The sequence below is a fragment of the Ursus americanus genome, chromosome 13 (genome assembly GCF_024610735.1).
Source record: "Ursus americanus isolate L20-20 chromosome 13, mUrsAme1.1.p, whole genome shotgun sequence".
In the NCBI taxonomy this organism is placed as follows: domain Eukaryota; kingdom Metazoa; phylum Chordata; class Mammalia; order Carnivora; family Ursidae; genus Ursus; species Ursus americanus.
Genome location: NC_142139.1, coordinates 63,040,945 through 63,054,467, shown reverse-complemented (window position 1 = coordinate 63,054,467; position 13,523 = coordinate 63,040,945). Strand labels below are relative to the sequence as shown.

The 13,523-nt window shown below is 38.2% G+C and overlaps 1 protein-coding gene across 2 annotated transcripts in view; it reads left to right on the top strand.

Annotated features, from left to right (window-relative positions):
- The window catches only part of MSRA (methionine sulfoxide reductase A), a 405,682-nt gene that overhangs the window by 284,508 nt on the left and 107,651 nt on the right, over nt 1-13,523 (top strand). The gene's annotated exons all lie outside the window — the stretch shown is intronic.

The window sequence follows — 13,523 nt, the reverse complement described above, 5'->3', positions numbered from 1 at the left end:
TTTTGTTTTTAGTTTCTGTATCAATTATTTTTGCTCTAATCTTTATTACTTCCTTCCTTCTGCTGGTTTTGGGTTTTGTATGTTCTTTTCTAGCTCCTTGGTGTAAGGTTAGGTTGTTTGTTTGAGATTTTTCTTGCTTCTTGAGGTAGGTCTGTTTTGCTGTAAACTTTCCTGTTAGAACCGCTTTTGCTGCAGCTCAAAAATTTTGGACCATTGTGTTTTCATTTTCATTTCTCTCCATGTAATTTTTGATTTTTTCCTTTGATTTTTGGTTGACCCATTCATTGTTTAGTAGCATATTATTTAACTTCCATGTATTTGTGGTCTTTCCAGATTTTTTTCTTGTGGTTGACTTCTAGTTTCATGGTGGTGGAGTCAGAAGAAATGCATGGTATGACTGATCTTTTCGAATTTGTTGAGACTTGTTTCATGGCCTAATATGTGATCTATTTGAGAAAATGTTCCATGCAGACTTGAAAAGAATATGTATTCTGCTGTTTTAGGATGGAATGTTCTGAATATATCTGTTAGATCCATCTGGTCCAATGTGTCATTCAAAGCTGCTGTTACCTTGTTGATTTTCTGTTTGGATGATCGATCCATTCATGTAAGTGGGGTGTTAAAGTCTTCTACTATTATTGTATTACTATTAATTACTTCCTTTATGTTTTTTTAACTACTTTATGGGTGCACCAATATTAACAATTATTATATCTTCTTTTTAGACTGTCCCCTTTATTATTATATAGTGTTCTTCTTTGTTTCTTATTACACTCTTTGTTTTGAAGTGGATGTTGTCTGATATAAATATTGCTACCCTGGCTTTCTTTTCACATCTATTTGCATAGTAAATGTTTCTCCAACCCCTCACTTTCAATTTGCATGTGTCTTTAGGTCTGAAATGAGTATCTTATAGGCAGCACATAGATGGGTCTTGTTTTTTATCCATTCTATCACCCTATATCTTTTGATAGGAGCATTTAGTCCATTTACATTCAAAGTAATTATTGATGGATAGGTATTTATTGCCATTTTACTCTTTGTTTTGTGGTTGCTTTTGTAGTTCTTCTCTGATCCTTTCTTCTCTTGCTCTCTTCTGTCACATTTTGTTGGTTTTCTTTAGTGATATACTGGATTTCTTTCTCTTTATTTTTTGCATATCTATTACTGGCTTTTGATTTGTGTTGCCATTACGTTTGTATTATATAACATATTCTGCGTCTAACAGTCTATATTTAGTTGATGGTCACTTAGGTTTGAACCCATTGTTTACTCCTCACCCCACCACATTTTAGGTATATGGTGTCATTTTTACATCCTTTTATTTTGTGTATCCCTTGACTGATTTTATAGATCTACTTATTTTTATTGCTTTTGTGCTTCTTACTTTTCTTACTCTTACTTATGATCTTTCCTTTCCATTCAAAGAGTCCCCTTTAAAATTTCTTGTAGAACCGGTTTAGTGGCCATGAATTCCTTTAGCTTTTGTTTGTCTGGGAAACTCTTTATCTCTCCTTCTTCTGAATGACAGACTTGCTAAATAGAGTTTTCTTGCTTGCAGGTTTTTCCCTTTGGTCGTTTTGAATGTATCCTGCCACTCTCTTTTGGCCTGCACAGTTTCTGCTGAAAAATCTGCTGATAGTTTTAGGGGTTTCCCTTGTAGCTATCTTCTTTTCTTTTGTTGCTTTTAAAATTCTCTCTTTATCGCTATGTTTTGCCCTTCTAATTACTATGTATCTTGGTGTGGACCTCATTGGGTTGATTTTGTTGGGGAATCTCTGTGCCTCCTGGATCTGCATTTATGTTTCCTTTCCCAGATATGGGAATTTTTCCACTGTTCTTTCTTCAAAGAAAATTTGTGTCCTCTTTTTTATCCTTCATCTGGGATCCCTGTAATATGAATGTTATTATGCTTGATGGAGGTGCTGAGTTCCCTAAGTCTATTATCATTTTGTACAATTTTTTTCTCTCGTCTGCTCAGCTTGATTACTTTCCATTAATTCATTCTTTGACTCCAGGTCACTAATTTATTCTTCTGCTTCTTCTAGTCTGCTATTTATTCCATCTAGTGTATTTTAAATTTCGTTTATTGTGTTATTCATCTCTGATTTCTTTTTGTTTCTGTGTTAAGGGTCTCACTGCTGTCCTCTGCTCTTTTTTTAAGTCCAGTGAGTATATTTATGATCATTACTTTAAGTTCTCTATCAGGCATATTACTTATATCTGTTTATCTTAGGTCTCTTGCTGTGATTTTGTCCTATTTTACATTTGGAACATATTCCTCTGTCTCTTCATTTTGTCTAACTCTCTGGTCTATTGCTGTGTGTTAGGGAAGTTAGCTACATCTTCTGTCCTTGAAAGTAATGGCCCTAGGAAGAGGTCCTGTAGTGCCCTGAAGTTCAGTGTCTCCTGTTCACTGGAACCTGGCACTTCAGGGGTATCTCCTAGGTGTGTTGTGTGTACCCTGCTTTTGTGTCTTGGCTGCTTTTTCCTTTGGTCCATTTGTCTTCAGTGTCTCTCTTTGCCTGTTGTGGGCAGTGTTTGATCCCTGTGGTATTAGTGGACTGGTCTGGGGCTGCCTTGAGCTTGAGTTGAATCAGAGCAGGCATTTGACAGAGATGCAATAGCCCCAAGCTGCAGGTTGCTTTCCCTGTGTTGTCCCCTGGGAAGTTTTTGTTAGTGGGCGGTCCCTGCAATCACACAAACTGTCTACAATGTCTGATTGGTGTGTGTGTGATTCTCTTCCTCTCACCCCAGGGCCAGAGTCACTTTGGAGTGGTGCTGGACCCTTTTGGGGCTACTTGCAAGTCACTGCTAGGCTTGTAGCCCAGCTCAAATGGACTCTGAACAAAGCAGATTTAAGGGGAGGGTGGGTTGAGTGGTGCCCACAAGGTTTGCACGCCAGCAAGGGGGGACGTACCACTGCTGCCACTGCTGAGACTGGGTAGCTGGGGTGGGGCACACAGTTTGAATAATGTGCATGCTGGCCTGCTTGTGAAATGAGTCCTGCTGCTGGCACCCCACCAGAACCAGGACTGGCCAGGGCAGATCTGTAAAGCATGCATGGGCAGGGTGCACAATTTTAATAAGGTGTGCCAGTCTTCTGGGGGAGGGAACCCGCAGTACTGGGACTGAGGCAAGCATGACTGGAAAGGGCAGATTTGCAGATATGCAGATTGTGGAAGTTGTGGGAGTAGGAGGGGCGGGCACAAGACTTGGTGAAAGCAAGTTAGGTAGTGAATGTTGGGGCCATGCCAGTTCCCACAGGAGGCTATGTGTTTATGCTGAGGGGGCAGTGGAGGGAGATGGCACCTGCCAGCTCCTTTGTTCCTAGAGAGTTCCCTCAGTGAACACTGCCCCTCTGGGACACACTCTGAGATTAGCAAATAATTCTCCCTCTTGTATGTCACAGGTGTATTTGAGACTGTTGCTTCTCTGTATCTCTCTGTGCTGTTTGTCATGCTGTCTCTTTAAGGGCAGGGACTCAGCTTCCTTGTACTTTCCCAGCTCTCCCAGAGCCTAGCCTGCTGATTTTTTAAATTCCCAGCTTTAAGTCCCACTGGTTTTAAGAACTCAAAAAATTCAGCCCCTCTAATTTTCAAAGCCAAATGTTATGGGGATTCATCTTCCTTGCATGGGCTCATTGGTATGAGGGTCTGTTTCTCTCCCCATTCCTTGCCCAGGGCTCCTGGCCCCCCCTTCTCACCCCACAGATGGCCTGGTCCCTTTAGCTCCCCACCATATCTCTGCCCTTCCTACCCTCTTCAGTGTGGCTTCTTTACATTTAGTTGTGCAGTTTGTTCTGTCAGTCTTCAGGTAGTTTTCTGGGTTGCTTACACTGATGTGAGTATTTTTTAGTTGTATATGTGGGATGAGATGAACTTAGGTCCTCCTACTTGACCATCTTACCCCAAGTTCAAGGATACGTTACTTTTGCCAAGTAACTTAACCTCATTTCATAACAACGAACATGAGCGTATATGTAGGATTACTAAATATCCAGCACCCAGCAAGGTAAAATTCACACTTTTTGGCATCCATTAATGATAACCAGGCATTCAAACAAACAGGAAAATACTATCTATAGTGAGAAAAATCAATCAATGGAAAGTGACTGAAACTTGACATAGATAATGGCACTAGCAATAAAAATTAAAGTAATTAAAATTGTATTCATTATGTTTAAGAAGCAACAGGAAAGATTGAACATGTTAAATAGAACGGTGGATGATACAAAAAAAGACCCAACCCAGGATCCATGGGTGGCTCAGTCAGTTAAGTGACCTACTCTTGGTTTTGGCTGCAGTCATGATCTCAGGGTCGTAGGACTGAGCCCTGTGTTGGGCTCTGCAGTCAGCATGGAGTCTGCTTGTCTCTCTTCCTCCCTCTCTGCTCCTCTCTCTGTGCCCTCTTTCTCTATCTCCAATAAATACATAAAATATTTTTTAAAAGACCTAACCCAACTTCGAGAGATGACAATTATAATGTCTGAGATAAAAAGAATCTGAACATCAGAAAAAATTCCAAATTTGATAAAAACTGTAAAACTGTAGATCTCAGAAGGTAAATGAACATCCAACACAAGAAACATGAAGAAAATTACATCATGACACATGATAATCAAATCATTAAAATCAATGACAAAGAGAAAATCTTAAAAGTAGACACAGGACAAAGATAAATTTCATAGAGGGACAAAGATAAAGAATATGGCAGATTTCTCATCAGGAACAATACCAGGTGGGAGGCAGTGGAGTAATATCTTGAAGTATTGAAAGGAAAAAAGAACTGTCATACTAGAATTCTTTGCCTGGTGAAAATATCTTTCAAAATTGAAGGAGAAATACTTTTCCACATGTACAAAAGCTGAATGAATTCATCACTATCAGACCTGAGCTAGAAGGAAATGTGAAAGGAAGTCCTTCAAGCATAAAGGAAGTGATACCAGCTAGAAATATGGATCTACACAAAGAAAGAGTGCTAACAATGTTAACTACATTTTTACTAAACATAAAGACTTTTAAAGATTTAAATCTCTTTAAAAGATAATCTACTGTTTAGAGCCAAAATAATAAGTGTACATTAAGGGTGATAAGATATGTAGAAATTCAGTGCTTTGCAAACATAGCACAAAGTCTGGGAGGAGAGACTGTGAAGTAGAGAAAGGATAATCTTTTCCATAATGGTGCTAGGACAATTGTATATCCTTCTGCAAAAAAGCAACAACAAAAGAATACAACAGCAATCACAATAAGAAAACCAAAACAACTCTGATCTGTACCTCACACCATATACAAAATGTAAAAGGAATCATAGCTCTAAATTTAAAACCTTAAACTATAAAACTTCTAGAGGTAAATATAAGAAAAAATCTTCATGACTTGGGTTAAATAAAGATTTTGGGTAGAACACCAAAAACTTGAATCATAAAAGAAACCATTGATAATTTAGATTTCATCAACATTAATTTGTGCTCTTTGGAAGTCACCAAGAGAATTAAAGACCAGCCACAGTCTGAGAGAAAGCAGTTTCCAGTTATATATTTGTTCAGACACTTGTATTCAGAATATATGAAAAACTCTCAAAATTCTACCATATGAAAACAACACAATTTAAAAATGTGTAAAATATTTGAGCACTTCATCAGAGAAGATGTACAAATAGCAAATTATCACATGAAAAATGCTCGACATCATTAGGCATTAAGAAATTCAAATTAAAACCACAGTGAGCTACTACACATATATTCAAATGGCTAAATTTAAAAGGACTGACCATACCAAGTGTTTGTGTGGATACAAGACAACTGGAGTTCTCATATATTGCTGGCAGGTAATATAAAATATTACAATCACTTTGGAAAAAGTTTAACAGTCTTCAAACAAAAATGTACTAGCCATTCCACTCCCAGGTATTTATCCAGAAGAAATGAAAGTATATGTACATACAAAGACTTGTACATGAATATTTATACTAGCTTTATTTTAATAGCCCAAGGCTGGAAAGAACCAAAATGTCCATCAATAGGTCAATGAATAAATTGTGGGATATCCAATCAATTGAACACTGCTCAGCAATAAAAAGAAGGAACTGTTAAACTTATAACAACATGGTTGGGTTACCAAAAAATAGTACATGCTATGTGATTACAGTTGTATAAAATTTTGGAAAATGCAAATGAATTTAAATGAATGATAGAATATACGTCAGAGTTTGCCTGAGGCTTTAGGGCAGGGACTGGGAGTGATGGGAAGGAAAGATTTAAAATGAGCCTGAGGAATATTTTGGAGGTGTTCATTATCTTGATTGTGGCAATGGTTTCATTGTGTATATACAGGTCAAAACTGGTCAAATTGTATACTTTAAATGCATACCATTTATTGTATATCAATTTTACCTCAATAAAACTGGTTTTATTTATTTTTTAATAATAATTTTTTATTATGTTATGTTAGTCACCATACAGTACATCCTTAGTTTTTGAGGTAGTGTTCGATGATTTATTAGTGAATCATGGAACAATAAAACTGGTTTTAAAAGGATCTGACCCAAATCCTTGATTGCCACTGAGGCCTGAGTGGTTAAGAGGCATTGATTCTAGATGGATCTCTGTTCGTTCTTAAAGAGCACATCTTACTTCTCTGCATGCTTATCTGTTTGATGATACATTGCAGAAATTTTCTGAGACTGAGACCAGGTTCTTTGGTGTGTGTTTTAGCTGAAGTCCTAGCGAGATTCCTGGATTAATATAGATGCTTAGCAACTCTTTATTGACTGAGAAAATTTTAAATTCTTAAAAAATATGTTGAAAAAGTCTCTTCCTTGAATTTCTGCATTAGAAGTCACAAAGGGATGGAGGAGTTATGTTTACTGAACTCCTACGCGATACCTACAACCCCGTGAGGTATGTACTATCACCCCCATTTTTCCAAATGAAGAAATGGAAGCATAGATGGGTCTAATAACTTGGCTGAGGTTACACAGTTAGTAAACAAGAGAGCTGAAATTAGAATTCAGAACTACCTCATGACAAAACCTGATTATGGGTCATTTTTTCCTACCAATAGTCTGTAGAAGAGAAGAATATGGATTCTTCCTGGTAGAAGTCACCCTGTCTGTGCAACCAACGCAGAGAGCCTCTAATGAGATTATTACTCCTTTGAGGTTCCCCAACACAGATAGAAATTGTAGGCCCTTATAAATGTGTCCTTCTTTGCCCTGATGTTCACAATCAGCTGGTGAGTCCTGGAGTTTCTTAAAGTAATCACCTTGAAACAAGTCATAGTGTGAATTCCCCTTTAAAATTCCCTTGTTCAAGCATATTTTTCTTCTCTCCAGTTAGAAGGTATAGAACAGGGCTGGTAGCCAAAAATAAGCTAAGGTTTAGAAGGCCCATTGAGCAGATGAGAACTTTTGTCTTTTTTGCTTCATTATAGATTAAGCATTTCTCTGTTTTCCAGTGCTTTCTGTGGGCTCTACTGAGAGAGAGAGAGAGACTGAGAGAGAGAGAAATGTTAGAACAGTCTCAGGATGGTTTGTCCCTTTCAAATCTTATTTGAAGAAGGTGGATGGAGAAATTGGCAACAGTTGGTGGATGCCAAGAGGTCAGTCCTCTTCAAGAAGGCCCCAAAGCCCAGTCCTCATTACTTAGAGAGTGCTAGGGGAGAAGATGTTGTTTCTCGGCCAGTTATTTTCATTTCACCCACTACAGCAGGCCCATTGCTTGCTTTCCTGGAACATAAAAACAGCCAAGTAGTGTCAGTAATTTATCCTCTGTTTTTCCAAAGCCAAGTGGAGGGCACAGTGAACTTTGCAAAACTTACTGAATCCATATGAGAGTTTTGGATATTTGAAGATTATGCTTACCCAGGGCTCCACAGAGTTCTGTGGCTTCCTTGAGACTGATGTTTCCAAACAGATCTAGTCCCCGGTATGTCCTGTCAAGATTCCTATGTGGCCTCATGCACAACTAACCAGCTTCATCTCCTTCTAGGCTCCTAGAAGGAACCCAGCCCTGACTCCTCCCAGTCCTCAGCACATACCAGCCTTGTTCTTATTTCTGGACCTCAGGTGCTGATGCTCCTTTCCAGATGCACCACTGACAGGGCACTTTGTTCCATTGATTGTTTTGTTCTAACTTGTGCATCCATTTTGGTGTCAGGGGGATCTGGCTTTAAATCACAGCTTGGCCACTTACCAGCTCTGTGCCACTGGGCAGGTCACCTAATGTCTCTGAATCACAGCTTCCTTTGTGTCCAAGAAGGTTGAGAATACCAACTTCACAGGGCTAATCTGAAGATTAATGACAGCTGTCTGCAACGTGAGGGGAAATGTTGGCAAAAAACCCAGTACAGTGAAGTATAGGGTCAAGCTCGTTCCTTTCCCTCTTTCCCTTTTCCAGGCTCTTTCTTGGGATCAAGGCTTATAAGTAATTCTGCTGTAGCCTCCATAGTGCCGAGTACACAGCTGGCACCCTGTGAATACTTTATGCTAGAGAGAACGTATTTATTTGTGGAAGAAGGACAGACAAGTAGGAATTCTCTGTCTCTCAGTGACATTTTTCTGTCCTTTTTCACAATGCAACCTTGGTTAGTTTTCCCCTCTTGATAACAGCATTATAAAGACTGTTTAGATCAGGTATAACAGTCAAATATAACATTTATTTTGTGATTTGATGGGTTAGACCCCTGATTTCCAGGCTCTTTCTTGGGATCAGTGCCAAAAAGGCCTGATTTTTCCACACTTCAGATCAGAGATCAAGAATGAGACATTGCTTGGAAAAGCTCTTCATGGGTAGGGGCAGGTGTCAGAAAATTCACTCACAGAGTTTTTCCCTTTCTTCAATGTGTTTTCCATTGAAATAGAGAACTGGGCTGGAGATTAGCAGAGCTAAAATTTTAATTAGGAAGATAATTCTGCTAAAAAATGTAATAAAGAATTAAAAACTAGTACATTTCTATACACACAAAATGGATTTTGTTTCTCTCTTTGGATGTTTCTACGTGACCTATACTGTGTGGGCATCTGAGAGACTAAATATTATTTAATACTTTTCAGGGGATGAAAAGGGTTGTACCTAGAGTATCTTGTGTGACATCATTTGTTATTTTTATTTCAAACTAGTTATTCTGAAGCATTTCAAGATTGTTAAAAGTTGTTTGAATTAAAGTACCTAACACCTACATAATTTTTTATAGTCAACAAAGTGCTTTAGAGGTTTCATCTCATTTACTCCTTACAACAAACCTGTAGTTTAGGTCCTTATAATCCTTATTTTACAAATGAGGTTTGAAGCTCAGAAATTAGGTAATTTACACAAAGCATGTCAGTGACAGAATCAGACTTAAAGACAAGATCTTGTAGCTTTGAGTCCTAGGATTCTTATGAGAGATTTAGTGAACAGGTTTTCCTCACATGTGAATTACCATTTTGTGTTCATAACATAAACCAATGGAGGTTGAAAGAAATGGTGGAAAGTTTAATGATGCTAAACATCTGTAAATGCAATGTATTAAAAATAACGAGAACAGAAAATCCATAGTTCTATAGGTTTTTCAATCTGTTGAGCATTAAATCATATTTCCCAGTGGACCATCTGTTTCCAAATTTCAAGCTCCTATCCATTTAATAAGCCTTGTCAGTTAACCAAAAGGTACATGCATTGGAATCAACCAAAAACATACACAAGTAGGTGTAAATGTGTGTATGGTTTTGTTTTAAGGTATTAATACCTTCTCCTTGGGATGAAATTTGGTGGAAAAAAATTCAATCAAATTAGCATTGTTATTCATGAGCATACCAGAGGGTTAATGCCTTATCCAGTATCACTCAAAATTCAAGAATATCTGAATAAAGGCTTTGATGTTTTCTCTCTATCCCCTACTGTATCTCTTTAACATTTTCTTGTCTTCCTTTCTGGCCAGGCAGGATTTTAGCCAGAGTGACCAGGAAGAGAGTGTGTATTGGTTCTGACATGAGGAGCTGTCAGTTTTGCTAGAACATCCAAGAAGTATTGGGATCATAACATAGGGGCTATAAATTCAAATCTGTAAGACTTAAAGATGGTGGCTGTAACTGTGTGAAGAATTCCCATCTTTCCAATTGATGAATAGTCAGGTTGGGTTGGTGCAAGGGGAGAGGTGCAAGGAGTCTGGGGCTGAGCTGTGGATAATGCCCACTATGTTACTCCTCTTTATAGCTGTCCAGGGTGAGCTGGGGACAGCCCAAGTCTACACAAAGAAGACAAAGACAACAGTGACAGCAGCCTTATCAGTATTGTAGTATTACAATTAGCAGATGATCAAGTCAGAATTTAATTCAAGGGAATCATGGCTTTAGGGAAGGGCTTATAAATCCCCATCCTGGATTGTAGTAGTATAACCCACAATTACATTAAAAAATCCATGGATTATATTTATAGAAATGCACTGCTTTACATACTTGCCAAAAAGTGACAGTCATGTGCATCTTTTCTGCCCAACCACACAATTTTGGGAAACCTTCCAGATGTTTCTACCCCTTAGGTTGTCATGTCACTACAAGAGAGGCTCTGAATGTGGCTATAAATCTAAGTGTTTCATTGTGCACTCTTCTACCAGACTATTTGTGAGAATATGATCAGTGGAAGAGCCCACTATTACACAATTTCCTTGGAATGATTCTTAATTATTCCCATCTTGTTTGCTAAAAAGGCAGTTTTATGCATAAGCAGCAATTTCTCATCATCCTGTGATAAGTCAAGGACCTTCATCCAAACACAGACATATTTATTGTCTTCAGTGTGCAAGACATATGGAATCTTAGCAAAATTTGTTGAAAAATTTAAATAAATCACACCTGCATGTTCTCTTTCACTCACATACTAGTTTATCTTCCAAAAGAAAGGGAACTTGAATTGATGTAAACAGCTCCACACGGAGACCCTCCTGTTCTGCATCTTGTGCCGAATGGAGACGGGTCATATTTTCCTGAAAACCAGCCATCCAGCAATCTTTTGGATGAATCTTTTGGAGAATAGTTTCAGAGGGAACAATAATACTACCATCATACCATTGTGCACAAAAGGATGCGACGTAGTCACTCAGGAAAAGCCTTACTTTTAAGTGAAGGAGGGAACGTTGAAGAAGGTAAAGAAAAAAATATTGTCAAAGTGCCATTCTGGAATGTGTATTTATCCAGTTTCTTAAATTACACTGAAATGTGAGCTCTGCAAAGATAGGGTTTGCATTTATTCATTGCTGTATTCTCAGCACCTGGAAAAGTATTTGGCACATGCTTTTGAAGCATTTCAAGTAATAATACTTACATATTGTATATTATAATGATATGATACTTAAGTGAATGTGTAACATACAGAAATGAAATAGATATTTTAATTTGGAATTATACGGTGCTTATTGGAGATGTGGGCTGGTTTATTTTTATTATATATTATTAACTTAATATTTTGGTGTCATTGATATTGGCTGTTTAAGGCACTAACTAGTTTCTGGTCCCCATGTGACCTTTGTGTGTCAAGGTGGGGATGCGACTCTGAAGGTGGGAAAGTGAAATTTCTAGGAAGTCAACCAATCTGGGGTGTAGGTGCCAGAAACCCCCCCTGCCGTATGCACAAGTACACATGTACACATCATAGATAGCCTCTGACTTGACCCCAAATCCTTCTAGTTTGTTATTATTTAAACCTCTGTTTTTAGCCTCTAGTTTTGATTGTGAATTCTAGCTTGTCAGTTCATTAACTGCCAGAGTGAACCTTTGGTGTCTTTAGCTGTGGCACTTCCCTCTACTTGTCAAACATGTTAACTCACAGGTAGCTTTTTCCTAGGGCTCTTAAGAAAGATTATTTTATTTACATTTGAATTTACATAGTAAAAAGCACTTTGGTTGATTTGCACTCCAGTATTGATTGCACTGTCTTGGATCACAAGATAAAAACTCCTATGTTCTTCATGCAACGAATATTGGTGGAAGTATGTCCATCTGTCTGACGCTATACCAGGTTCTATGGCTGTAAGCCTCTGCCCTCTGGGAAGCTCACAGATGAGGAAGAGGGACAACCACATAATAACAATGCAGTACAATAAAATCTCTAAGAAAGAGACCTGCCCAAAGGAGTCAGTGATTGTCACAGCTGTAAGGAGCACTCAGGGAAGGTTTTGTGGAGCGAAGATGCTTGAACTAAGTCTTGAATAGGAGTTCAGTAAAAAATGTGTGATGCCTCCTGGGGGAATAGAGAGAGGTGGAGGGAGCACTCTACACTGGGTACCTCAGGAAGGTTAGTTTGGAAGACTCAGGTTTTCCTCACCGCATTATTGGAATTAAAATTGTTGCTGATGGATTATGAAGAACCTTGAAAATATCTGAGTAAACTCTAAACCCTAGCTACTCAGAATGCAGTCTGGTGGTCAGCATCACTCCTGGGGAGCTTAGAAATGCTGACCTACTGAACCAGAATCTGCATTTGAACAACATCCCCAGGTAATTCACATGGACATTAATATCTGCAAGTACAAAGCTGTTTTTTGGAAGATTGAACCTTCTGTTGGAGGAGTCTTGGGGCACTTGTTAAAACTGAAGTGGATTCTTGAATGATGAAGTAAACGTGCGTGAGGTTCATTTGAATACAGCATGGACATCTATAGGAGATCTATAGTAAGCCTGTGGCTATTTAACTTTGGGAAGTAAATGATTCAGTTAGAAATTGATCAAGATCGCTACATTAGCAGCTGTGACAGGGTGGAAAATGGGCTGGGCTAACTTTAAGGCTCAGGTTTTCCCTTAGTTGGGTGGATGACCTTAGGCAAGCTCTTCAAACTCACTGAATATCAGTTACTTAGTCATTTGTAGGCACCTCCTATGTGCCAAGCAGTATGCCAGGTGCTTACGCATACATAATCCCATCTCCTTATTTGCCCAGAGAGGGACCACAGTAGCTGCCATACACGGTATCTCATTAAGATTCCAAGAAATAATGTATGGCACAGTGCTTTGCAAGTGAAAAATAGAATAGGTTATGATTTAAATATCTGCATAGAAAAATACATATTTGTAGAGCATCTACTATGATCTAAGACCTATGATAAATTTACCTAAGTTCAAACATATGTTGTAATGAAAATAAGCAAAGCAAGACAGATATATTCTGTGCTTGTTTAAGGAGAGTGGTGTCAAGAGGAAATTAAAACAAGCACTGAGTAATATACGCACCCCTGTGTTTATTGCAGCATTATTCCTGATAGCCAAGATGTGGAAGCAGTGTTAAATGTCCATTGATGGATGAACGGAAAAAGGAGATGTGGTATATATATATATATATATATATATATATATATATATATATATATATAGAGAGAGAGAGAGAGAGAGAGAGAGAGAGAGAGAGAGAGAGAGGAATATTACTCAGCCCTAAAAAAGAATGAAATCTTGCCATTTGTGACAACATGGATAGACCTAGAGGATATTATGCTAAGTGAAATAAGTCAAAGAGAGAAAAACAAATTCGCGTATTTGTGGAATCTAAAAAA